General features: G+C 43.0%; 1 pseudogene; it reads right to left on the bottom strand.

Annotated features, from left to right (window-relative positions):
- Positions 1 to 18,511: 18,511 nt before the first annotated feature.
- On the bottom strand, positions 18,512 to 25,622 carry LOC127917241 (E3 SUMO-protein ligase NSE2-like; annotated as a pseudogene).
- Between the last annotated feature and the right edge of the window lie 53 nt (positions 25,623 to 25,675).

Genomic DNA, 25,675 nt, shown 5'->3' with positions numbered 1-25,675 from the left:
CTAATTTATTGATTATTGATAATAAACTGAAATATTAATGACATTTTCAATGCAGACCCTTTGTTGAAGCACCTTTTGGCAGTGGTTACAGATTTCGGGAGTCTTCTTGGGTTTGATGCTACAAGCTTGGCACACCTGTATTTGGGGAGTTTCTCCCATTCTTCTCTACAGATCCTCTCAAGCTCTGTCAGGTTGGATGGGGAGCGTCACTGTACAGTTGTTTTTAGGTTTCTCCAGAGATGTTTGATCGGGTTCATGTCCGGGCTGTGGTTGGGCCACTCAAGAACATTCAGAGACTTGTCCCGAAGCCACTCCTGCGTTGTCTTGGCTGTGTGCTTAGGGTCGTTGTCCTGTTGGAAGGTGAACCTTCGGTTTTCATCAGGATCTCTGCACTTTGCTCCGTTCATCTTGCCTCGATCCTGACTAGTCTCCCAGTTCCTGCCGCTGAAAAACATCCCCACAGCATGATGCTGCCACCACCATGCTTCACCGTAGGATGGTGCCAGGTTTCCTCTAGACGTGACACTTGGCATTCAGGCAAAAGATTTCAATATTGGTTTATCAGACCACAGAATCTTGAGTGTCTTTATTTATTTTTGATTTTATCTTTTATTTAACTAGGCAAGTCAGTTAAGAACATTCTTATTTTCAATGACGGCCTACCAGGGACCAATGGCAGAACGACAGATTTGTACCTTGTCAGCTCGGGATTTCAACTTGCAACCTTCGGATAACAGTCCAACGCTCTAACCACTCAGGGGCAACCCTGCCGCCCCAAGGTGCCTTTTTGGCAAACTCCAAGCGGGCTGTCATGTCTGGCCCCTCTACCATAAAGGCCTGATTACTGGAGAGCTGCAGAGATGGTTGTCCTTCTGGAAGGTTCTCCCCATCTCCACAGAAGAAACTCTTGATCTCTGTCAGAGAGACCATCGGGTTCTTGTTCACCTCCCTGACCAAGGCCCTTCTCCCCAGATTACCAGGTTGGCCGGGCAGCCAGCTCTAGAAAGAGTCTTACAGGTGGTTACAAACCATTTAAGAATGATGGAGGCCACTGTGTTCTTGGAGACCTTCAATGCTGCAAAAAAATGTTGGTTACCCTTCCCCAGATCTGTGCCTAGACACAATCCTGTCTCGGAACGCTTGTTTTTTGGTCTGACATGCACTGTCAACTGTGGGACCTTATATAGACAGGTGTGTGCCTTTCCAAATGATGTCCAATCTATTTAATTTACCACAGGTGGACTCCTATCAAGTTGTAGAAACATCTCAAAGATTATCAATGAAAACAGGAAGCACCTGAGCTCCGTTTCGAGTCTCATAGCAAAAGGTCTGAATACTTATGTAAATTAAGTATCTGTTTTTAATTTGTAATACATTTGCAAAACTTTTGAAAAAAACCTGTTTTCACTTTGTCATTATGGGGTATTGTGTGTAGATTGCTGAAGATAAAAAAATATATATATATATCCATTTTAGGATAAAGCTGTAACCTAACAAAATGTGAAAAAAGTTACGGGGTCTGAATACTTTCTGAATGCTCTGTACACATTGTATGTGTGTGGGTGGATAAGGGTTGTGCACAAGACAGCCATCTCAAAAGGCAGGTTCCTCCTGTGCCACCCTCCCTAGGTGCTCTATAACACACACAGATTGATGTATGCAAATGGTGTATATGCCTCCAGATTACATCCTACTCCCTATAGTGTAGTGGGGAACGGCCTGGCTGTTGTCCAGAAGAAACATTCACTGGATTACAGGGCGAATGAAAGACAGCAATGTTCAAGGAAATAACCCGTTATTAACCCAACCAACTATAAAACCCACTGCTATGGGAAATAACTGTTATTAACCCAACCAACTATAAACCCTACTACCTAAAAGAAACTGTTATTAACCCAACCAACTATAAACCCACTGCTACCTGGGAAAGAACTGCTTATTAACCCAACCAACTATAAACCCACTGCTACTGGGAAAGAACTGTTAGCCATTAACCCAACCAACTATAAACCCACTGCTAGCTATTAACCTAACCAACTATAAACCCTCTACTACCTGAAAGAACTGTTATTAACCCAGCCAACTATAAACCCACTGCTACCTGGGGAAAGAAATGCTAGCTATTAACCCAACCAACTATAAACCCACTGCTACCTGGGAAAGAACTGTTATTAACCCCAACCAACTATAAACCCACTGCTACCTGGGAAAGAACTGTTATTAACCCAACCAACTATAAACCCACTGCTACCTGGGAAAGAACTGTTATTAACCCAACCAACTATAAACCCTCTGCTACCTGGGAAAGAACTGCTAGCTATTAACCCAACCAACTATAAACCCACTGCTACCTGGAAAGAAATGCTAGCTATTAACCCAACCAACTATAAACCCACTGCTAGCTGGGAAATAACCGTTATTAACCCAACCAACTATAAACCCTCTACTACCTGGGAAAGAACTGCTAGCTATTAACCCAACCAACTATAAACCCACTGCTACCTGGGAAAGAACTGCTAGCTATTAACCCAACCAACTATAAACCCACTGCTACCTGGAAAAAATGCTAGCTATTAACCCAACCAACTATAAACCCTCTACTACCTGGGAAAGAACTGTTATTAACCCAACCAACTATAAACCCACTGCTACCTGGGAAAGAACTGCTAGCTATTAACCCAACCAACTATAAACCCACTGCTACCTGGAAAGAAATGCTAGCTATTAACCCAACCAACTATAAACCCACTGCTACCTGGGAAATAACCGTTATTAACCCAACCAACTATAAACCCACTGCTACCTGGGAAAGAACTGTTATTAACCCAACCAACTATAAACCCACTGCTACCTGGGAAAGAACTGCTAGCTATTAACCCAACCAACTATAAACCCACTGCTACCTGGGAAAGAACTGCTAGATATTAACCCAACCAACTATAAACCCACTGCTACCTGGGAAAGAACTGCTACCTGCTATTAACCCAACCAACTATAAACCCACTGCTACCTGGGAAAGAACTGCTAGCTACCTTAACCCAACCAACTATAAACCCTCTGCTACCTGGGAAAGAACTGCTAGCTATTAACCCAACCAACTATAAACCCACTGCTATCTGGGAAAGAAATGCTAGCTATTAACCCAACTAACTATAAACCCCTGTTACCTGGGAAAGAACTGCTAGCTATTAACCCAACCAACTATAAACCCTCTGCTACCTGGGAAAGAACTGCTAGCTATTAACCCAACCAACTATAAACCCACTGCTACCTGGGAAAGAACTGCTAGCTATTAACCCAACCAACTATAAACCCTCTACTACCTGGGAAAGAACTGCTTATTAACCCAACCAACTATAAACCCTCTGTTACCTGGGAAAGAACTGCTAGCTATTAACCCAACCAACTATAAACCCACTGCTACCTGGGAAAGAACTGCTAGCTATTAACCCAACCAACTATAAACCCTCTGCTACCTGGGAAAGAACTGCTAGCTATTAACCCAACCAACTATAAACCCACTGCTACCTGGGAAAGAACTGCTAGCTATTAACCCAACCAACCATAAACCCTCTGCTGGTCGCCTGCCAAGAAAGAGTTAAGGGATCGTGAAAAGAAAACTGCTATTTCAGTTTATGGAAGTGTCTGAAACCTAACTTAAAGGAGAAGACACCTGACCTGATAATGTCATGCTAAAACCTTGCATCTTCCTGTGTGTTGGAAAGAGCACTATTCTCCTGTAGGCATTACAGATCTGGCGTTTGGTAAACTGGGTTCCTCACACAATGTTGGAATTCTTGGGGGCATCTCTAAATGGGAAAGATCTCAAAACACTACTCTGACTCAGTGTTAAAAACATCTCAGAACACTACTCTGACTCAGTGTTAAAAACATCTCAGAACACTACTCTGACTCAGTGTTAAAAACATCTCAGAACACTACTCTGACTCAGTGTTAAAACATCTCAGAACACTACTATTTGACTCAGTGTTAAAAACATTTCAGAACACTACTCTGACTCAGTGTTAAAACATCTCAGAACACTACTATGACTCAGTGTTAAAAACATCTCAGAACACTACTCTGACTCAGTGTTAAAAACATCTCAGAACACTACTCTGACTCAGTGTTAAAAACATCTCAGAACACTACTCTGACTCAGTGTTAAAAACATCTCAGAACACTACTCTGACTCAGTGTTAAAAACATCTCAGAACACTACTCTGACTCAGTGTTAAAAACATCTCAGAACACTACTCTGACTCAGTGTTAAAAACATCTCAGAACACTACTCTGACTCAGTGTTAAAAACATCTCAGAACACTACTCTGACTCAGTGTTAAAAACATCTCAGAACACTACTCTGACTCAGTGTTAAAAACATCTCAGAACACTACTCTGACTCAGTGTTAAAACTCAGTGTTAAAAACATCTCAGAACACTACTCTGACTCAGTGTTAAAACATCTCAGAACACTACTCTGACTCAGTGTTAAAAACATCTCAGAACACTACTCTGACTCAGTGTTAAAAACATCTCAGAACACTACTATGACTCAGTGTTAAAAACATCTTAGAACACTACTCTGACTCAGTGTTAAAAACATCTCAGAACACTGCTCTGACTCAGTGTTAAAACATCTCAGAACACTACTCTGACTCAGTGTTAAAAACATTTCAGAACACTACTCTGACTCAGTGTTAAAAACATCTCAGAACACTACTCTGACTCAGTGTTAAAAACATTTCAGAACACTACTCTAAAATCACTCACTCAGACAGCAAACAACCATTTAGGAAGATGGAATAATAATTTGTTCTTAACTGACTTGCCTAGGTAAATAAAGATTAAATACATTTATATATATATATTTTTTTTTAATAAAGTTGATATGGGATATAAACAGGATAGACGTGGTATGATGAATTTCCATTGACATATGGTCATACAGCCAGTCATTGAGACAGCTGAAGGTCTCTCCTCCCGACGCTACATCTGTACACAGGAAACGGATCTAAATGGCCCCACTTAGAAAACTGCTGGAGACGAGACAATCTCCCAGCTGTCCTCCTGCAGCGCCTGCTGCTATCAGTCACAACGTAGGTGAGATGTCTTGAAGTCACACAGAAACACAACCACTTAGGTAGAGAGAGAAGACGCAGGTGAGATGTCCTGAAGTCACACAGAAACACAACCACTTAGAGAGAGAGAGAAGATGCAGGTGAGATGTCCTGAAGTCACACAGAAACACAACCACTTAGAGAGAGAGAAGATGCAGGTGAGATGTCCTGAAGTCACACAGAAACACAACCACTTAGAGAGAGAGAAGATGTAGGTGAGATGTCCTGAAGTCACACAGAAACACAACCACTTAGAGAGAGAGAGAAGATGCAGGTGAGATGTCACACAGAAACACAACCACTTAGGTAGAGAGAAGATGCAGGTGAGATGTCCTGAAGTCACACAGAAACACAACCACTTAGAGAGAGAGAAGATGCAGGTGAGATGTCCTGAAGTCACACAGAAACACAACCACTTAGAGAGAGAGAGAAGATGCAGGTGAGATGTCAAGTCACACAGAAACACAACCACTTAGGTAGAGAGAGAAGATGCAGGTGAGATGTCCTGAAGTCACACAGAAACACAACCACTTAGAGAGAGAGAGAAGATGTAGGTGAGATGTCCTGAAGTCACACAGAAACACAACCACTTAGAGAGAGAGAAGACGTAGGTGAGATGTCCTGAAGTCACACAGAAACACAACCACTTAGAGAGAGAGAAGACGTAGGTGAGATGTCCTGAAGTCACACAGAAACAGAACACAACCACTTAGAGAGAGAGAAGATGTAGGTGAGATGTCCTGAAGTCACACAGAAACAGAACACAACCACTTAGAGAGAGAGAAGATGTAGGTGAGATGTCCTGAAGTCACACAGAAACAGAACACAACCACTTAGAGAGAGAAAGATGTAGGTGAGATGTCCTGAAGTCACACAGAAACAGAACACAACCACCACTTAGAGAGAGAGGTTAGATGCAACAGGAAACCCCTTTTTTTTGCAGCACTTTCTGAATGGTTATTTTAATAATTTTTAGCTGCTTAAAAATGTACTGTCTGTCCCCTTCTTCGTTTCTCCCCATAAAATGTAGTCACTATTGCCAGCCAGCTACGGTGAGAGACAGTTGAAGGCTCTCCTCCCGATGCTGTAGCAGTTTATACACAGTTAAGGGGGTCTAGTGGTGCTACTGATAGTCAAGGTCACAAAAGACTCCCTCAGCCGTCCTCCTGTCCATGCTGCTATCTAGAGGACATTCCTATGGTGTTAAATAAGGAGAGTTGGGAAAGAAAATGGAGGGGGAAGGCAGGTATTGGCTCCCACTGACACAATAAAACACTCCTACACTGTCTTTCAGAGATATACCGGAGAGTGTGTCACTGTATGTGTGTGTGTGTGTGTTTATCCCCTCCACTGTCTGTGTGGCCTAACATCAGTCTCTGTATGAGGAGAGATACTGTGTTCAAGAGGGATGAAAGGAGGTGAGATGTCCTCAGATCAAAAAACCACTTTTCTCATTGTAGACAACAAACGTCCCCAGAAAACTCATTTTTCTGCTCATGTCCATCCTAATGTGATTGATACCGGTGTTCTGTTCCAGGAACAGTCTATACAGTCCTGTCTCCTCTATTGTAGGATTGATACCGGTGTTCTGTTCTGTTCAGGAACAGTCTCTACAGTCCTGTCTCACCAGAAACTCTATTGTAGGATTGATACAGGTGTTCTGTTCTGTTCCAGGAACAGTCTCTATTTAAAAAATGTTCTGTCCTGTCCTCTCTATTGTAGGATGGATACCGCTGTTCTGTTTGGGGTTGCTGAAAGGAACAGTCTCTACAGTCCTGTCCTCTCTGATTGTAGGAGTTGACTCAGGTGTTCTGTTCTGTTCCAGAGAACAGTCTCTAGAGTCCTGTCTCCTCTATTGTAGGATTGACTCAGGTGTTCTGTTCTGTTCCAGGAACAGTCTCTACAGTCCTGTCCTCTCTATTAGAGTTATGTATATATCCTTCCTGTTTGGCCCTGTTTGGAGTTGCCTCGAGATGGGGCCACAGTGTCCTGACCCCTCCTGTCTCAGCCTCAGTATTTATGCTGCAGTAGTTTTATGTGTCTAGGGGATGCTGAAGTCAGTTTGTTATATCTGAGTACTTCTCCTGTCCTATTCGGTGTCCTGTGTGAATCTAAGATGTGATGTCTCTAATTCTCTCCTTCTCTCTTTCTTCTCTCTCTCGAGAGAGGAGCTGAGCCCTAGGACCATGCCCCAGGACTACCTGACATGATGACTCCTTGCTGTCCCCAGTCCACCTGGCCATGCTGCTGCTCCAGTTTCAACTGGCCTGGGCCCTAGGACCATGTCCCAGGACTACCTGACATGAGGACTCCTTGCTGTCCCCAGTCCACCTGGCCATGCAGTTATCTGCTCCAGTTTCAACTGTTCTGCCTTACTATTATTCAACCATGCTGGTCATTTATGAACATTTGAACATCTTGGCCACGTTCTGTTATAATCTCCACACCGATCACAGCCAGAAGAGGACTGGCCACCCCACATATGCTCTCTAATTCTCTCTTTCTTTCTCTCTCGGAGGACCTGAGCCCTAGGACAGTGCCCCAGGACTACCTGACATGATGGCTCCTTGCTGTCCCCATTCCACCTGACTGCTGCTGCTCCAGTTTCAACTGTTCTGCCTTATTATTATTCGACCATGCTGGTCATTTATGAACATTTGAACATCTTGGTCATGTTCTGTTATAATCTCTACCCGGCACAGCCAGAAGAGGACTGGCCACCCCACATAGCCCGGTTCCTCTCTAGGTTTCTTCCTAGGTTTTGGCCTTTCTAGGGAGTTTTTCCTAGCCACCGTGCTTTTACACCTGCATTGTTTGCTGTTTGGGGTTTTAGGCTGGGTTTCTGTACAGCACTTTGAGATAACATCAGCTCTACTGATGTACGAAGGGCTATATAAATAAATTTGATTTGATTTGATTTATTGTAGGATTGATACAGGTGTTCTGTTCCAGGAACAGTCTCTACATCCTGTCCTCTATTGTATTACTGATATGCTGATATGCTCTGGGCCCATATCTACAAAGCGTCTCAGATTAGAAAATTGGTGGTAAGTGCTGAAAATATTTTACTCCTACTCTTAGGTTAAAAAAATCTATGCATGAAGCATTGCTTTGGAGTTCCACTGCTTTGGAGTTCCGCTGCTTTGTAGTTCCTGCTTTGGAGTTCCTGCTTTGGAGTTCCGCTGCTGAGTTCCAGCTGCTTTGGAGTTCCGCTGCTTTGGTTCTAGTTCCGCTGCTTTGGAGTTCCGCTGCTTTGGAGTTCCACTGCTTTAGAGTTCCACTGCTTTAGAGTTCCGCTGCTTTAGAGTTCCGCTGCTTTGGAGTTCCGCTGCTTTGGAGTTCCGCTGCTTTGGGTTCCGCTGCTTTGGAGTTCCGCTGCTTTAGAGTTCCGCTGCTTTAGAGTTCCGCTGCTTTAGAGTTCCGCTGCTTTGGAGTTCCTAGCTGGGTAACTTTGGCTGCTTTGGAATTCCGCTGCTTTGGAGTTCCGCTGCTTTGGAGTTCCGCTGCTTTGGAATTCCGCTGCTTTGGAGTTCCGCTGCTTTAGAGTGGCGCTGCTTTGGAGTTTTTATATTTCTATATGATCTGAATCTACAAGTAACAGTATCTATATCTACGTGTAACAGTATCTAGATCTACGGGTAAGAGTATCTAGATCTACATGTAACAGTATCTAGTTCTGGGTAACAGTATCCGTGTAACAGTATCTAGATCTACGGGTAACAGTATCTAGATCTACATGTAACAGTATCTAGATCTACGTGTAACAGTATCTAGATCTTTGGAGTTCGCAGTATCTGATCTACGTGTAACAGTATCTAGATCTCTAGTGTAACAGTATCTAGATCTACGGGTAACAGTATCTAGATCTCCGGGTAACAGTATCTATATCTACGTGTAACAGTATCTAGTATCTACGTGTAACAGTATCTAGATCTACGTGTAACAGTATCTAGATCTACGGGTAACAGTATCTAGATCTACGGGTAACAGTATCTAGATCTACGGGTAACAGTATCTAGATCTATGTGTAACAGTATCTAGTTCTACGTGTAACAGTATCTAGATCTACGGGTAACAGTATCTAGATCTACGTGTAACAGTATCTAGATCTACGTGTAACAGTATCTAGATCTACGGGTAACAGTATCTAGATCTACATGTAACAGTATCTAGATCTACGTATAACAGTATCTAGATCTACGTATAACAGTATCTAGATCTACATGTAACAGTATCTAGATCTACGTATAACAGTATCTAGATCTACGTATAACAGTATCTAGATCTACATGTAACAGTATCTAGATCTACGTATAACAGTATCTAGATCTACGTATAACAGTATCTAGATCTACATGTAACAGTATCTAGATCTACGTATAACAGTATCTAGATCTACGTGTAACAGTATCTAGATCTACGTATAACAGTATCTAGATCTACGTATAACAGTATCTAGATCTACGTGTAACAGTATCTAGTTCTACGTGTAACAGTATCTAGATCTACGGGTAACAGTATCTAGATCTACGTGTAACAGTATCTAGATCTACGTGTAACAGTATCTAGATCTACGTGTAACAGTATCTAGATCTACGTGTAACAGTATCTAGATCTACGTGTAACAGTATCTAGATCTACGTGTAACAGTATCTAGATCTACGTGTAACAGTATCTAGATCTACGGGTAACAGTATCTAGATCTACGTGTAACAGTATCTAGATCTAACAGTATAACAGTATCTAGATCTACATGTAACAGTATCTAGATCTACATGTAACAGTATCTAGATCTACATGTAACAGTATCTAGATCTACGTATAACAGTATCTAGATCTACATGTAACAGTATCTAGATCTACATGTAACAGTATCTAGATCTACGGGTAACAGTATCTATATCTACATGTAACAGTATCTAGATCTACATGCAACAGTATCTAGATCTACGGGTAACAGTATCTAGATCTACATGTAACAGTATCTAGATCTACGTGTAACAGTATCTAGATCTACATATAACAGTATCTAGATCTACATGTAACAGTATCTAGATCTACATGTAACAGTATCTAGATCTACATGGGATAACAGTATCTATATCTACATGTAACAGTATCTAGATCTACATGTAACAGTATCTAGATCTACGGGTAACAGTATCTATATCTACATGTATCAGATCAGTATCTAGATCTACATGTAACAGTATCTAGATCTACATGTAACAGTATCTAGATCTACATGTAACAGTATCTAGATCTACATGTAACAGTATCTAGTTCTACGTGTAACAGTATCTAGATCTACGGGTAACAGTATCTAGATCTACTACATGTAACAGTATCTAGATCTACGTGCAACAGTATCTAGATCTACATGTAACAGTATCTAGATCTACATGCAACAGTATCTAGATCTACATGTAACAGTATCTACATCTACATGTAACAGTATCTAGATCTACATGTAACAGTATCTATATCTACGTATAACAGTATCTAGATCTACGTATAACAGTATCTCTTTGACAATGATTCCACAAGGTCTATTTCGCAATTTATGCCGAAATACTTAAATAAATAAAGTGTTTTTTCTTTCTATTGTTTAATTACCTGCCTCATGTTATTTGGAGCGTCAACATCACCTTGGTCAAAACTATGTCTTCGTTGGGAATGTCTATTTGAATGAAATCACACCTTGGTCAAAACTATGTCTTCGTTGGGAATGTCTATTTGAATGAAATCACACCTTGGTCAAAACTATGTCTTCGTTGGGAATGTCTATTTGAATGAAATCACACCTTGGTCAAAACTATGTCTTCGTTGGGAATGTCTATTTGAATGGAATCACACCTTGGTCAAAACTATGTCTTCGTTGGGAATGTCTATTTGAATGAAATCACACCTTGGTCAAAACTATGTCTTCGTTGGGAATGTCTATTTGAATGAAATCACACCTTGGTCAAAACTATGTCTTCGTTGGGAATGTCTATTTGAATGAAATCACACCTTGGTCAAAACTATGTCTTCGTTGGGAATGTCTATTTGAATGAAATCACACCTTGGTCAAAACTATGTCTTCGTTGGGAATGTCTATTTGAATGAAATCACACCTTGGTCAAAACTATGTCTTCGTTGGGAATGTCTATTTGAATGAAATCACACCTTGGTCAAAACCATGTCTTCGTTGGGAATGTCTATTTGAATGAAATCACACCTTGGTCAAAACCATGTCTTCGTTGGGAATGTCTATTTGAATGAAATCACACCTTGGTCAAAACTATGTCTTCGTTGGGAATGTCTATTTGAATGAAATCACACCTTGGTCAAAACTATGTCTTCGTTGGGAATGTCTATTTGAATGAAATCACACCTTGGTCAAAACCATGTCTTCGTTGGGAATGTCTATTTGAATGAAATCACACCTTGGTCAAAACCATGTCTTCGTTGGGAATGTCTATTTGAATGAAATCACACCTTGGGCAAAACTATGTCTTCGTTGGGAATGTCTATTTGAATGAAATCACACCTTGGTCAAAACTATGTCTTCGTTGGGAATGTCTATTTGAATGAAATCACACCTTGGTCAAAACTATGTCTTCGTTGGGAATGTCTATTTGAATGAAATCACACCTTGGTCAAAACTATGTCTTCGTTGGGAATGTCTATTTGAATGAAATCACACCTTGGTCAAAACTATGTCTTCGTTGGGAATGTCTATTTGAATGAAATCACACCTTGGTCAAAACTATGTCTTCGTTGGGAATGTCTATTTGAATGAAATCACACCTTGGTCAAAACCATGTCTTCGTTGGGAATGTCTATTTGAATGAAATCACACCTTGGTCAAAACTATGTCTTCGTTGGGAATGTCTATTTGAATGAAATCACACCTTGGTCAAAACTATGTCTTCGTTGGGAATGTCTATTTGAATGAAATCACACCTTGGTCAAAACTATGTCTTCGTTGGGAATGTCTATTTGAATGAAATCACACCTTGGTCAAAACTATGTCTTCGTTGGGAATGTCTATTTGAATGAAATCACACCTTGGTCAAAACTATGTCTTCGTTGGGAATGTCTATTTGAATTAAATCACACCTTGGGCAAGGTTCCCCAACCTGCGGCCAGCAGACCAAAGTGGTTTTACTTGGCCCCCAAGTTTAGGACTAATATACATATATTAATTTATTTGTTTTAAGCTTGGGGGCCAAGTAAAACCGCAAATATATATATATATAAATATATATATACACACAGTGCCTTGCGAAAGTATTCGGCCCCCTTGAACTTTGCGACCTTTGCCACATTTCAGGCTTCAAACATAAAGATATAAAACTGTATTTTTTTTGTGAAGAATCAACAAGTGGGACACAATCATGAAGTGGAATGACATTTATTGGATATTTCAAACTTTTTTAACAAATTAAAACTGAAATTAAAAACTGATATATATATATATTAGTTGGACATAAGTCTGTAAAACAGCAGGAAATCAGCTCCAAGTCATTTTAATTTAAGAAATCTGTATTCTCACACAGAATAGAGAGACAAGTGATGAATACAAAATGTACGCGCAAGGGTTTGAAATATTTATGTTTTTAGTCTAACATTCTTTCTGTGTGTGCTTCTTGCGGTCAATTTGCAGTCCACAAATGATTCGTAATTATGTTCCTGCCCTCCTACCAATCCGCTGGAGAAAAGAATCGGCCCGCAGGGCTGAGTCTAGTTGATGATTCCGCCTGAAGGGGGTCAAAATTACGACGCTTCAAATGAGTCCTCCGGTTAACTGCGCACTGCATACAAATAATAATACAACTATGAACATGATGAAGACAGTTATCCAAGACATCACAACAACCTATAAGGCTTTTTATAACAACCATCAGTATTGGTTAAAAGAAATGGCAACATATTAGTCAAAAATAATTAAGATTAAAATTAAAATAATTAAGAGTGTTGTAAAGCGATCGTGTCAAGCGAAAATTATGTGAAAGGTTGTACCATTGCATGCAGTCCCACATTCACTCTGAAAGCGATGGGTTATTCCCATCATTTTCAACAATGTCAACGAACGTCATCGCTATATTTCCTTTGCGGTACGTCAAACTGTCGTGATTACCAGCCGAGGTAAACTGTTATTATGAGATGATTTTGTCTGGGCAGTGTCTGAATAACATCCTAAAACTTACTCCGAGCAGGGAGTTATTGTTGTCTTTAAAAAACAAACAGGTTTTTAACCTGATTCCAGGACCTGTTCTGTTCCAGATACTGTATCTACTTATCTACTTTCCATTGCATGCTTTTTTAGCCTGGGTAGTTTTTATTGTCCCAAATTGCACCTATTCCCTACAGGCGTATTCATTTGACCAGGGCTCATAGGGCGCGAGTCAAAGTAGTACACCAGATCGGGCGGGAAACAGTTGCAACAACTTTTCAAATACTCAAGGTAGTCAAATATAGTTTAAAACTAAAATGCAACTATTTATTTTATTTTTATATTCATATACAGGTCTCAGAAAACAATTTGAACTTATTTGGAATACCTTTAGAAAACCAAACAATATATATTTTTGAAGCTATTTTTTATTTATTTATCCTTTATTTAACTAGGCAAGTCAGTTAAAAACAAATTCTTATTTACAATGACGGACTACCAAAGGCCTCCCTTTATGACATCATAATGGGGGACCATCAATGTTCCTTCTGTACAGGCCTGGGATTAAAATAAATAAATAAATACAATATAAACAACATAGAAGTTATTTGAAACAAATGTAAATACAACATATTTGATAGCTGCCAAATATTTGATGGAAGAACCAAAAACGACAACAGTTAGTTTGAATTAGTCCTAAATATATGATTATTTTCACACACTTGCGCACTCTCAGATATTAATATACCATAAAGCCTATAATTAAACACACAAGGGATATAGAATCAACAGTCATTTTTAAACTGCCAAAACGTGGTCTAACAAATATATATACATTTACAATGAGTGAGCTATAAAAACACGTGGACATCCGGTTCTTATACAAGTGGAGTAACTTTGTGATTATGACAACAGCGTCATTGTTGTTAAGAGGACACAGAACGTTGGAAATGTCTTCATGACATCATAATGGAGTCATTACATAACGTGGAATAAGGAACCATCACTGTTCCTTCTGTACAGTAGTTGGAAATGTCTTTATGACATCATAATGGAGTCATTACATAACGTGGAATAAGGAACCATCACTGTTCCTTCTGTACAGTAGTTGGAAATGTCTTTATGACATCATAATGGAGTCATTACATAACATGGAATAAGGAACCATCACTGTTCCTTCTGTACAGTAGTTGGAAATGTCTTTATGACATCATAATGGAGTCATTACATAACGTGGAATAAGGAACCATCACTGTTCCTTCTGTACAGTAGTTGGAAATGTCTTTATGACATCATAATGGAGTCATTACATAACGTGGAATAAGGAACCATCACTGTTCCTTCTGTACAGTAGTTGGAAATGTCTTTAAAAATGACATCATAATGGAGTCATTACAGTTGTATTACACAGGAACGTTTGGAATAAGGAACCGTTTGTTCCTTCTGTACAGTAGTTGGAAATGTCCTAATAATCCTTTATGAAGGGATCTTGGGGTCATTTAATGTGGAATAAGGAACCATTACTGTTCCTCCCAGAATCAGATGAAATGTCGTTATGACATCATAATGGAGTCATTACATAATGTGGAATAAGGAACCATGTTCCTTCTGTACAGTAGTTGCAACGTCTTTATGAATCATAATGGAGTCATTACATATCTGGAATAAGGAACCATCCCTGTTCCTTCTGTACCAGTAGTGCGTCTAATGCTAGTGACATTGGCATATCCCTCAACTTACAGAAGTTTTGGAAATGTCTTTATGACATCATTAGTCATTCATAATTTGGAATAAGGAACCATCACACCTTCTGTACAGAAGAAATCTTTATTCATAATGGAGTCATTACATAACGTGGAATAAGTAACCATCACTGTTCCTTCTGTACAGTAGTTGGAAATAGTTTTTATGACATCATAATGGAGTCATTACATAACGTGGAATAAGGAACCATCACTGTTCCTTCTGTACAGTAGTTGGAAATGTCTTTATGACATCATAATGGAGTCATTACATAACGTGGAATAAGGAAAGTATCACTGTTCCTTCTGTACTTGGAAATGTCTTATGACATCATAATGGAGTCATTACATAACGTAATAAGGAACCATCACTGTTCCTTCTGTATAGTTCAAATGTCTTTAACATCATAATGGAGTCATTACAAATCTGGAATATTCAACCATAGTTCCTTAATACAGTAGTCAAATGTCTTTATGACATCATAATGGAGTCAACATAATGTGGAATAAGGAACCATCACTTCCTTTTCTGAAATCAGTACGTTGGAAATGTTTTAAAATAATGGAGTCATTACATAATGTGGAATAAGGAACCATCACTGTTCCTTCTGTACAGTAGTTGAAATGTCTTCCATCATAATGAAATCATATATTCAAATAGTTTTAATAAGGAATAGTCACTGTTCCTTCCAGAACGTGAAATGTCTTTATGACATCATAATGGTTTTACATAACGTGGAATAAGGAACCATCACTGTTCCTTCTGTACAGTAGTTGGAAATGTCTTTATGACATCATAATGGAGTCATTACTTCCGTGAAATAAGTAACCAAACTGTTCCTTCTGTACAGTAGTCAAATGTCTTTATGACATCATAATGGAGTCATTACATAACGTGGAATAAGGAACCGTCACTGTTCCTTCTGTACAGTAGTTGGAACTTCAGCTCATCGCTATGCAATTAAAATGCATACCCCAAATATTAGGTAACAATATGCTGCTTCTAAAAAAGTCATTACAGTTTTATTACACAGGAACCAGAACATTTGTGTTATTATATATCAAACAGTAACCAAATATGACTATTATGTTCGAAATCTAAACATCCCAAAACTGTTCTTGAATCAACTACAGCCAAGGAAGGTGGATAAGCAGGTTTGTTTGTGTTCCTAATAAACTGTCCCTTCTGAAGGGATACTTGGGGATTTTGGGGCAATAGTTTTAATCGAAGAATCAGATGAACTTCCCTGAAATCTATATTCAAAGTTTGAGTTTTAACTACGTTAGCGCAACGGCTAGAAATCTGGGGTATCTATCTCAAATACACTCCCAGCCATTGCGCTAATGCTAGTTAGCATTGGCTCACGAAACTATCCTCATTCCCCATAGTTTTAATAAGTAGTCACACTTCCTGAAATCTGTATTCAAATAGTTTTAATAAGTAGTCACACTTCCTGAAATCTGTATTCAAATAGTTTTAAAAAGTCACCTCCAAAGTGGCTATTTGTTCCCCAATCATTCCAAAGCAGTTAAAGGGAATGGGGTGCCATTTGGGACAAACAGAGTGGGGAGTATGGAGTATAATAATTCAGACCCAGGCCTAAGAGATTGAACAGGCCGGCACTAATGGTGAGTGTTCATTGGTTTGCCAACACAAACTAAAAACTGCTGTGAAATTAACTGTGATGAAACTAGGTTGAAAACGAGCAGATAAAGGTGGATTTTTTAAATGACAAAACTGACCCCGATTTAATGTGAATAAATGACTCAAAATAAATGTTGTATAGTTTTGTCTGTAAATCATTTCTCTCCGCTCTCAATTCTGTCTGCAAATGGTGAGTACGGCATGCCCTACTCCTTTAGAGGTTATTGTCCCAAACAACACCTCTACGGGCCCTGGTCAATAGTAGTGCACTACACAGGGAATAGGGTGCCATTTGGAACGAAGTCATAGATGAGGTGGGGGAACAATAAGCAAAGCTGCATCTGAAATCTTATTAAAAACATGACGTAAGATTATTAAAAGATTAGCTTCACCTAGTTCCATCTCAGCACACTCTCTGTTTGTTTCTGTCCTGTGAACAAAGAGTCTTCAGTTTACATGGAGGCAGGAGAGGAGAGGCAGGAGAGAAGAGGCAGGAGAGGCAGTAGAGGGATAGGCAAGAGAGGAGAGGCAGCAGAGGAGAGTCAGAGAGGCAGAGAGCAGGAGAGAAGAGGCAGGAGAGGCAGTAGAGGATAGCAAGAGAGGAGAGGCAGGGGAGAGTCAGGAGAGGCAGTAGAGGGATAGGCAAGAGAGGAGAGGCAGCAGAGGAGAGTCAGGAGAGGCAGTAGAGGGATAGGCAGAGAGGAGAGGCAGGGGAGGAGAGGCAGGGGGAGAGGCAGGAGAGGAGAGGCAGTAGAGGGAGAGGCAGGAGAGGAGAGGCAGGGGAGAGGCAGGAGAGGAGAGGCAGGAGAGGCAGTAGGGGATAGGGCAGGAGAAGGCAGGCAGAGGAGAGTCAGAGAGGCAGTAGGCAAGAGGCAGGGGGAGGAGAGGCAGGGGGAGAGGCAGTAGAGGGCAGTAGAGGGAGAGGCAGGAGAGGAGAGGCAGGGGGAGGGCAGGAGAGGAGAGGCAGGAGAAGAGAGGCAGGAGAGGAGAGGCAGGAGAAGAGAGGCAGGAGAGGGGAGGGGAGACAGATTTAATCACTCAACTGAATTGATTCACAGATTTCACACAATGAAATGGTCTACTTTAGGATGGAACTGAAAATAGATATTTGATAATTTCCACATCATTTATTCAATAATCTTTTCACTTTGTATGTTACAGACATGATCTTTCTGTGGTTTGTAAGTATTTAGGGAAACCCACATTCTCTGGGATTCATTCAGCCCAACTCTCTCAGAATAAGTAGGCTGATTATCCAGCTTCTCTCTTCATGACCTGAGTCACCTCTCCTGATCCCTTTGTGGTGTATTCCAGGGACGACACTGCCCCCTGTGGTCTATTACAGTAACTGCAGGTTCTCAACACCAAAGGCATAGATATTTTTAAAATGTTTTTTTATTTAACTAGGCAAGTCAGTTAAGAACAAATTATTATTTACAAATACGACCTACCAGGGAAAAAAAGGGTTAACTGCCTTATTCAGGGGCAGAATGACAGATTTTCTTTTACCTTGTCAGCTTAGGGGATTCGATTTAGCAACCTTTCAGTTACTGGCCCAATGCTGTAATCACTAAGCTCCCCCAATAAACCTTTATTGAACTGACTAAAAATATGAATCCCTTATGTATAAATAAAGAGAGGTTTTGTTATATAAACTCAGAATAGTGCAATTCTGTGATGAACAAATACGATCAGACACAGCAGCAAGATAACATTTGGTCACAACAAAAAGTAATGTTTTTTCCTCAATTAAATAAAAGTCTAATTATTATTGGTCAGGCTTGATGAGCTGGCTGCATTCTGTGAATAGTGCCTGGGTAGTCTACCCTCAGGATCTGTCTCTTCATAATCTGATCTCAGGATCAGGGTCTCCCTGCTTCACGTCCGCGTTGCCAGCCAACCACCGGACAGCTGTGGGATCAGTGGAGAAAAAGGAATATGCTAATTAATCAATCTAATGTTTTAACTGCAAAGTTGTTTAAGTGGAAAACAAGGTGAGAAAACAGCAGGGTAGGGACAGAGAGAGACGACATCACATCCTGATTGGACAAGGTGCTATAGCAACAGGGCAGGGACAGAGAGACGACATCACATCCTGATTGACAAGGTTCTATAACAGCAGGGTAGGGATCAGAGACGACATCACATCCTGATTGACAAGGTGAGGAAAACAACAGGGGTAGGACAGAGAGACGACATCACATCCTGATTGACAAGGTGAGAAAACAGCAGGGTAGGGACAGAGAGACGACATCACATCCATTGACAAAGGTGAGAAAACAGCAGGTAGGACAGAGACGACAATCACATCCTGATTGGGACAAGGTGCTAAGCAACAGGGTAGGACGGAGACGACATCACATCCTGATTGGACAAGGTGCTATAGCAACAGGGTAGGACAGGAGAGATGACATCACATCCTGATTGACAAGGTGCTATAGCAACAGGGTAGGACAGAGAGATGACATCACATCCTGATTGACACAGCTGCTATAACAACAGGGCAGGGAGAGAGACGACATCACATCCTGATTGACAAGGTGCTATAGCAACAGGGTGTGACAGAGAGACGACATCACATCCTGATTGACAAGGTGCTATAACAGCAGGGTAGGACAGAGAGACGACATCACATCCTGATTGACAGCTATAACAAACAGGGCAGGGACAGAGAGACGGAAGATCCATCCTGATTGACAAGGTGCTATAACAGCAGGGTAGGACAGAGAGACACATCATCACATCCTGATTGACAAGGAGAAAACAGCAGGGTAGGGACAGAGAGACGACATCACATCCTGATTGACAAGGTGCTATAGCAACAGGGTAGGACGAGAGACGACATCACATCCTGATTAGATGAAGTGTGAGAAAACAGCAGGGTAGACAGAGAGACGACATCACATCCCATTGGGACACGGTAGGTTAGGACGGAGACAGAGAGACGGAGACATCCTGATTGGACAAGGTGCTATAACGCAGGCAGGGACAGAGAGACGACATCATGATCCTGATTGACAAGGTGCTATAACAACAGGGTAGGACAGAGAGACGACATCACATCCTGATTGACAAGGTGCTATAGCAACAGGTTAGGACTGAGAGGACTACATCACATCCTGATTGACAAGGTGCTGAACAGCAGGTAGGACAGAGACGACATCACATCCTGATTTGATAAGGTGCTATAACAGCAGGGTAGGACAGAGAGAAACATCACATCCTGATTGACAAGGTGAGGAAAACAGAGCAGGGTAGAAAGATGAGAGACACATCACATCCTGATTATTGACAAGGTGAGAACAGCAGGGCAGGACAGAGAGACGACATCACATCCTGACGGACAAGGTGCTATAACAGCAGTGGGGTAGACAGAGAGCATCTACATCACATCCACTGATAAAGGTGCAGCAACAGCAGGGTAGGACAGAGAGCGACATCACATCCTGATTGACAAGGTGCTATAACAGCAGGGTAGGACAGAGAGACGACATCACATCCTGATTGACAAGGTGCTATAACAGCAGGGTAGGACAGAGAGACGACATCACATCCTGATTGACAAGGTGCTATAACAGCAGGGTAGGACAGAGAGACGACATCACATCCTGATTGACAAGGTGCTATAACAGCAGGGTAGGACAGAGAGACGACATCACATCCTGATTGACAAGGTGCTATAACAGCAGGGTAGGACAGAGAGACGACATCACATCCTGATTGACAAGGTGCTATAACAGCAGGGTAGGACAGAGAGACGACATCACATCCTGATTGACAAGGTGCTATAACAGCAGGGTAGGACAGAGAGACGACATCACATCCTGATTGACAAGGTGCTATAGCAACAGGGTAGGACAGAGAGACGACATCACATCCTGATTGACAAGGTGCTATAGCAACAGGGTAGGACAGAGAGACGACATCACATCCTGATTGACAAGGTGCTATAACAGCAGGGTAGGACAGAGAGACGACATCACATCCTGATTGACAAGGTGCTATAACAGCAGGGTAGGACAGAGAGACGACATCACATCCTGATTGACAAGGTGCTATAGCAACAGGGTAGGACAGAGAGACGACATCACATCCTGATTGACAAGGTGCTATAACAGCAGGGTAGGACAGAGAGACGACATCACATCCTGATTGACAAGGTGCTATAACAGCAGGGTAGGACAGAGAGACGACATCACATCCTGATTGACAAGGTGCTATAACAGCAGGGTAGGACAGAGAGACGACATCACATCCTGATTGACAAGGTGCTATAACAGCAGGGTAGGACAGAGAGACGACATCACATCCTGATTGACAAGGTGCTATAACAGCAGGGTAGGACAGAGAGACGACATCACATCCTGATTGACAAGGTGCTATAACAACAGGGGTAGGACAGAGAGACGACATCACATCCTGATTGGACAAGGTGCTATAACAGGGTAGACAGAGATACGACATCACATCCTGATTGAGCCAAGCAACAGATATTCACAGGGCAGGGCCAGAGACCACATCAATTCCTGATTGACAAGGTGCCAGACAGTGAGGCAGACAGAGAGACGAACATCACATCCTGATTGACAAGGTGCGAAGTAACAACAGGGGTAGGACAGAGAGACGAACATCACATCCTGATTGACAAGGTGCTATAGCAACAGGGTAGAGACATTGTGAGACGACATCACATCCTGATTGACAAGGTGCCATAATAGCAGGTAGGTGAGATATCTACATCACATCCTGATTGACAAAGCAGGCTGTGTGATAGGACAGAGAGACGACATCACATCCTGATTGACAAGGTGCTATAACAGCAGGGCAGGGACAGAGAGACGACATCACATCCCGATTGACAAGGTGCTATAAATAACAGGGGTAGGACAGAGACGACATCACATCCTGATTGACAAGGTGCCTATAAACAGCAGGGGTAGGACAGAGAGACGACATCACATCCTGATTGACAAGGTGCTATAGCAACAGGGCAGGACAGAGACGACATCACATCCTGATAAGACAGAGATCCCAATTGTAACAGGCAGACTAAGACAACAGAGTGTAAATGAACTGACTAAACCAGCTAATAGGAGCCACGTTCACCGTGAATCTCTTCTTCTGGTTTTGCCTGGCCTTGATCATCCCCATAATGGCGTCCCGGTCGTAGTAGTGAAGCCACACTTGTTCTTCATTGGGTTCACCATCTCCACCTGCAGGGGCCACACAAACAACATGGACACAACCAGACTGTAAGGCTTTATTGTCCTGTTGTCAGCAGATTAGTTTACAGTGGGGGGAAGACATACCATCAGGAGGAGCAGAGACCAACCTGAGTGAGGACAGGTTAGATACTGACAGGAGGTAGAGACCAACCTGAGGGGGACAGGTTAGATACTGACCCAGAGGAGAGTAGAGACCAACCTGAGGGGACAGGTTAGATACTGACAGGAGGATGAAGACCAACCTGAGGGGACAGGTTAGATACTGACAGGAGGAGTAGAGACCAACCTGAGGGGACAGGTTAGATACTGACAGGAGGAGTAGAGATAACCTGAGGACAGGTTAGATACTGACAGGAGAAGACAACCTGAGTCAGGGACAGGTTAGATACTGACAGGAGGGTAAAGAGACCAACCTGAGGGACAGGTTAGATACTGGCAGGAGGAAGAAATAACCTGAGTCAGGGACAAGATTGGAATACACGCAGGAGTGACTGAGAACCAACCTGAGGGACAGGTTGAATACTGACAGGAGGAGTAGAGACCAACCTGAGGGGACAGGTTAGATACTGACAGGAGGAGAGACCAACCTGAGTGAGGGACAGGTTAGATACGACTGGGAGGAAGAGATAACCTGAGGGGACAGGACTAGATACTGACAGGAGGAGTAGAGACCAACTGGGGGGACAGGTTAGATACTGACAGAGGTAGAGACCAACCTGGTGAGGGGACAGGTTAGATACTGACAGGAGGAGTAGAGACCAACCTGAGGGACAGGTTAGATACTGACAGGAGGAGTAGAGACCAACCTGAGGGGACAGGTTAGATACTGACAGGAGGAGAGAGACCAACAGGGGACAGGTTAGATACTGACAGGAGGAGTAGAGACCAACCTGAGTCAGGGGACAGGTTAGATGCTGACAGGAGGAGAGACCAACCTGAGTCAGGGGACAGGTTAGATACTGACAGGAGGAGAGAGACCAACCTGAGGGACAGGTTAGATACTGACAGGAGGAGTAGAGACCAACCTGAGTCAGGGGACAGGTTAGATACTGAGACCAACCTGAGGGACAGGTTAGATACTGACAGGAGGATGAGACCAACTGAGTCAGGGGACAGGTAGACCCAGATCTTTGACAGGAGTAGAGACCAACCTGAGGGACAGGTTAGATACTGACCAGGAGGAAAGACCAACCTGAGTCAGAGGACAGGTTAGATACTGACAGGGGACCAACCTGAGTCAGGGGACAGGTTAGACACTGACAGGAGGAGTAGAGACCAACCTGAGGGGACAGGTTAGATACTGACAGGAGGAGTAGAGACCAACCTGAGTCAGGGGACAGGTTAGATACTGACAGGAGGAAGAGACCAACCTGAGTCAGGGGACAGGTTAGTTGACAGGAGAGAGAGACCAACCTGAGGGGACAGGTTAGATACTGACAGGAGAGTAGAGACCAACCTGAGGGACAGGTTAGATACTGACAGGAGGAGTAGAGACCAACCTGAGTCAGGGACAGGTTAGATACTGACAGGAGGAGTAGAGACCAACCTGAGGGGGACAGGTTAGATACTGACAGGAGGAGTAGAGACCAACCTGAGTCAGGGACAGGTTAGATACTGACAGGAGGAGAGAGACCAACCTGAGGGGGACAGGTTAGATACTGACAGGAGGAGGAGACCAACCTGAGTCAGGGACAGGTGAGATACTGACAGGAGGAGAGAGACCAACCTGAGGGGACAGGTTAGATACTGACAGGAGGAGAGAGACCAACCTGAGGGGACAGGTTAGATACTGACAGGAGGAGAGAGACCAACCTGAGGGGACAGGTTAGATACGGACAGGAGAGAGAGACCAACCTGAGTGGGACAGGCTAGATACTGAGGAGGAGAGAGACCAACCTGAGTCAGGGGACAGGTTAGATACTGAGAGGAAGACTGACAGGTTGGAGAGGAGAGAGACCAACCTGAGGAGGAGATACAGGTTAGATACTGACAGGAGGAGTAGAGACCAACCTGAGTCAGGGACAGGTTAGATACTGACAGGAGGAGAGAGACCAACCTGAGGGACAGGTTAGATACTGACAGAGGAGAGAGACCAACCTGAGTCAGGACAGGTTAGATACTGACAGGAGGAGAGAGAGGGACAGGTTAGATACTGACAACCTGAGGGGACCCAGGTTAGATACTGACAGGAGGAGTAGAGACCAACCTGAGGGGACAGGCTAGATACTGACAGGAGGAGAGACCAACCTGAGTCAGGGGACAGGTTAGATACTGACAGGAGGAGAGAGACCAACCTGAGTGGGGACAGGTTAGACTGACAGGAGGAAGGCAGCACAGTGAGGGGACAGGTTAGATACTGACAGGAGGAGTAGAGACCAGCCTGAGGGGACAGGTTAGATACTGACAGGAAGAGTAGAGAAACCTGAGGAGACAGGTTGTGATACTGACAGGAGGAGAGAGACCAACCTGAGGGACAGGTTAGATACTGACAGGAGGAGAGAGACCAACCTGAGGGACAGGTTAGAATGACAGGAGGAGAGACCAACCTGAGGAGACAGGTTAGATACTGACAGGAGGAGAGAGACCAACCTGAGGGGACAGGTTAGATACTGACAGGAGGAGGAGAGACCAACCTGAGTGATGGGACAGGTTAGATACTGACAGGAGGAGGTAGAGACCAACCTGAGGGGACAGGTTAGATACTGACAGGAGGAAGTAGAGACCAACCTGAGGGGACAGGTTAGATACTGACAGGAGGAGTAGAGACCAACCTGAGGGGACAGGTTAGATATGACAGGAGGAGTAGAGACCAACCTGAGGGGACAGGTTAGATGTGACAGGAGGAGTAGAGACCAACCGTGAGTCAGGGACAGGAGGACAGTAGGAGTAGAGACCAACCTGAGGGGACAGGTTAGATACTGACAGGAGGAGTAGAGACCACCTGAACAGGTTAGATCTGAGGAGGGTCCAGGGGACAGGTGAGATACTGACAGGAGGAGTAGAGACCAACAGGTCAGAGACCTGAACCTGAGGGGACAGGTTAGATACTGACAGGAGGAGTAGAGACCAACCTGAGGGACAGGTTAGATACGGACAGGAGGAGTAGAGACCAACCTGAGGGGACAGGTTAGATACGGACAGGAGGAGTAGAGACCAACCTGATCAGGGGACAGGTTAGATACAGAGACCAACCTGAGGGGACAGGTTAGATACTGACAGGAGGAGAGGGCCAACCTGAGGGGACAGGTTAGGACAGGAGGAGAGAGACCCAACCTGAGGGGACAAGGTTAGAGACAGGAGGAGAGAGACCAACCTGAGGGGACAGGGACAGGAGGAGAGTTAACTAACCTGAGTCAGGGACAGGTGAAGCTAACCTCACTCTGCGTCACAGCAACGTCCTCATCCATCTCCTCCTCCATATTCTCTGCTGCCTCAGGGTTCACTGATGGAGACAGAACATACACACAAGACAGGTTAACCAGTCACCATGTGGGACATGCTTGCTAGTCTACATACAAATAGTGTGTGTGTGTGTGTGTGTGTGTGTGTGTGTGTGTGTGTGTGTGCGCGCGCCTCACCTGTTTTGAGGGCGTTTGACGCTCTCCCCAAAACTGACCAGAAGCTTGACGTGGTTCTGCAGCTCTCTCAGACAGACTGCCGTGTGTCTCAGTGAACTTCTTCCTTCACCAGACTTCAGTCTGAACATGGCCTCGGGCTCCTGGTTCTCACCTGGAGAACAGGAGGCAGGTAACATCAGACAGGCGCTCTGGGGGGCAGACAGG

Source organism: Oncorhynchus keta, unplaced genomic scaffold (assembly GCF_023373465.1).
Source record: "Oncorhynchus keta strain PuntledgeMale-10-30-2019 unplaced genomic scaffold, Oket_V2 Un_contig_11023_pilon_pilon, whole genome shotgun sequence".
Classification (NCBI taxonomy): Eukaryota; Metazoa; Chordata; class Actinopteri; order Salmoniformes; family Salmonidae; genus Oncorhynchus; species Oncorhynchus keta.
This window is presented reverse-complemented; position numbering and strand designations above follow the sequence as displayed.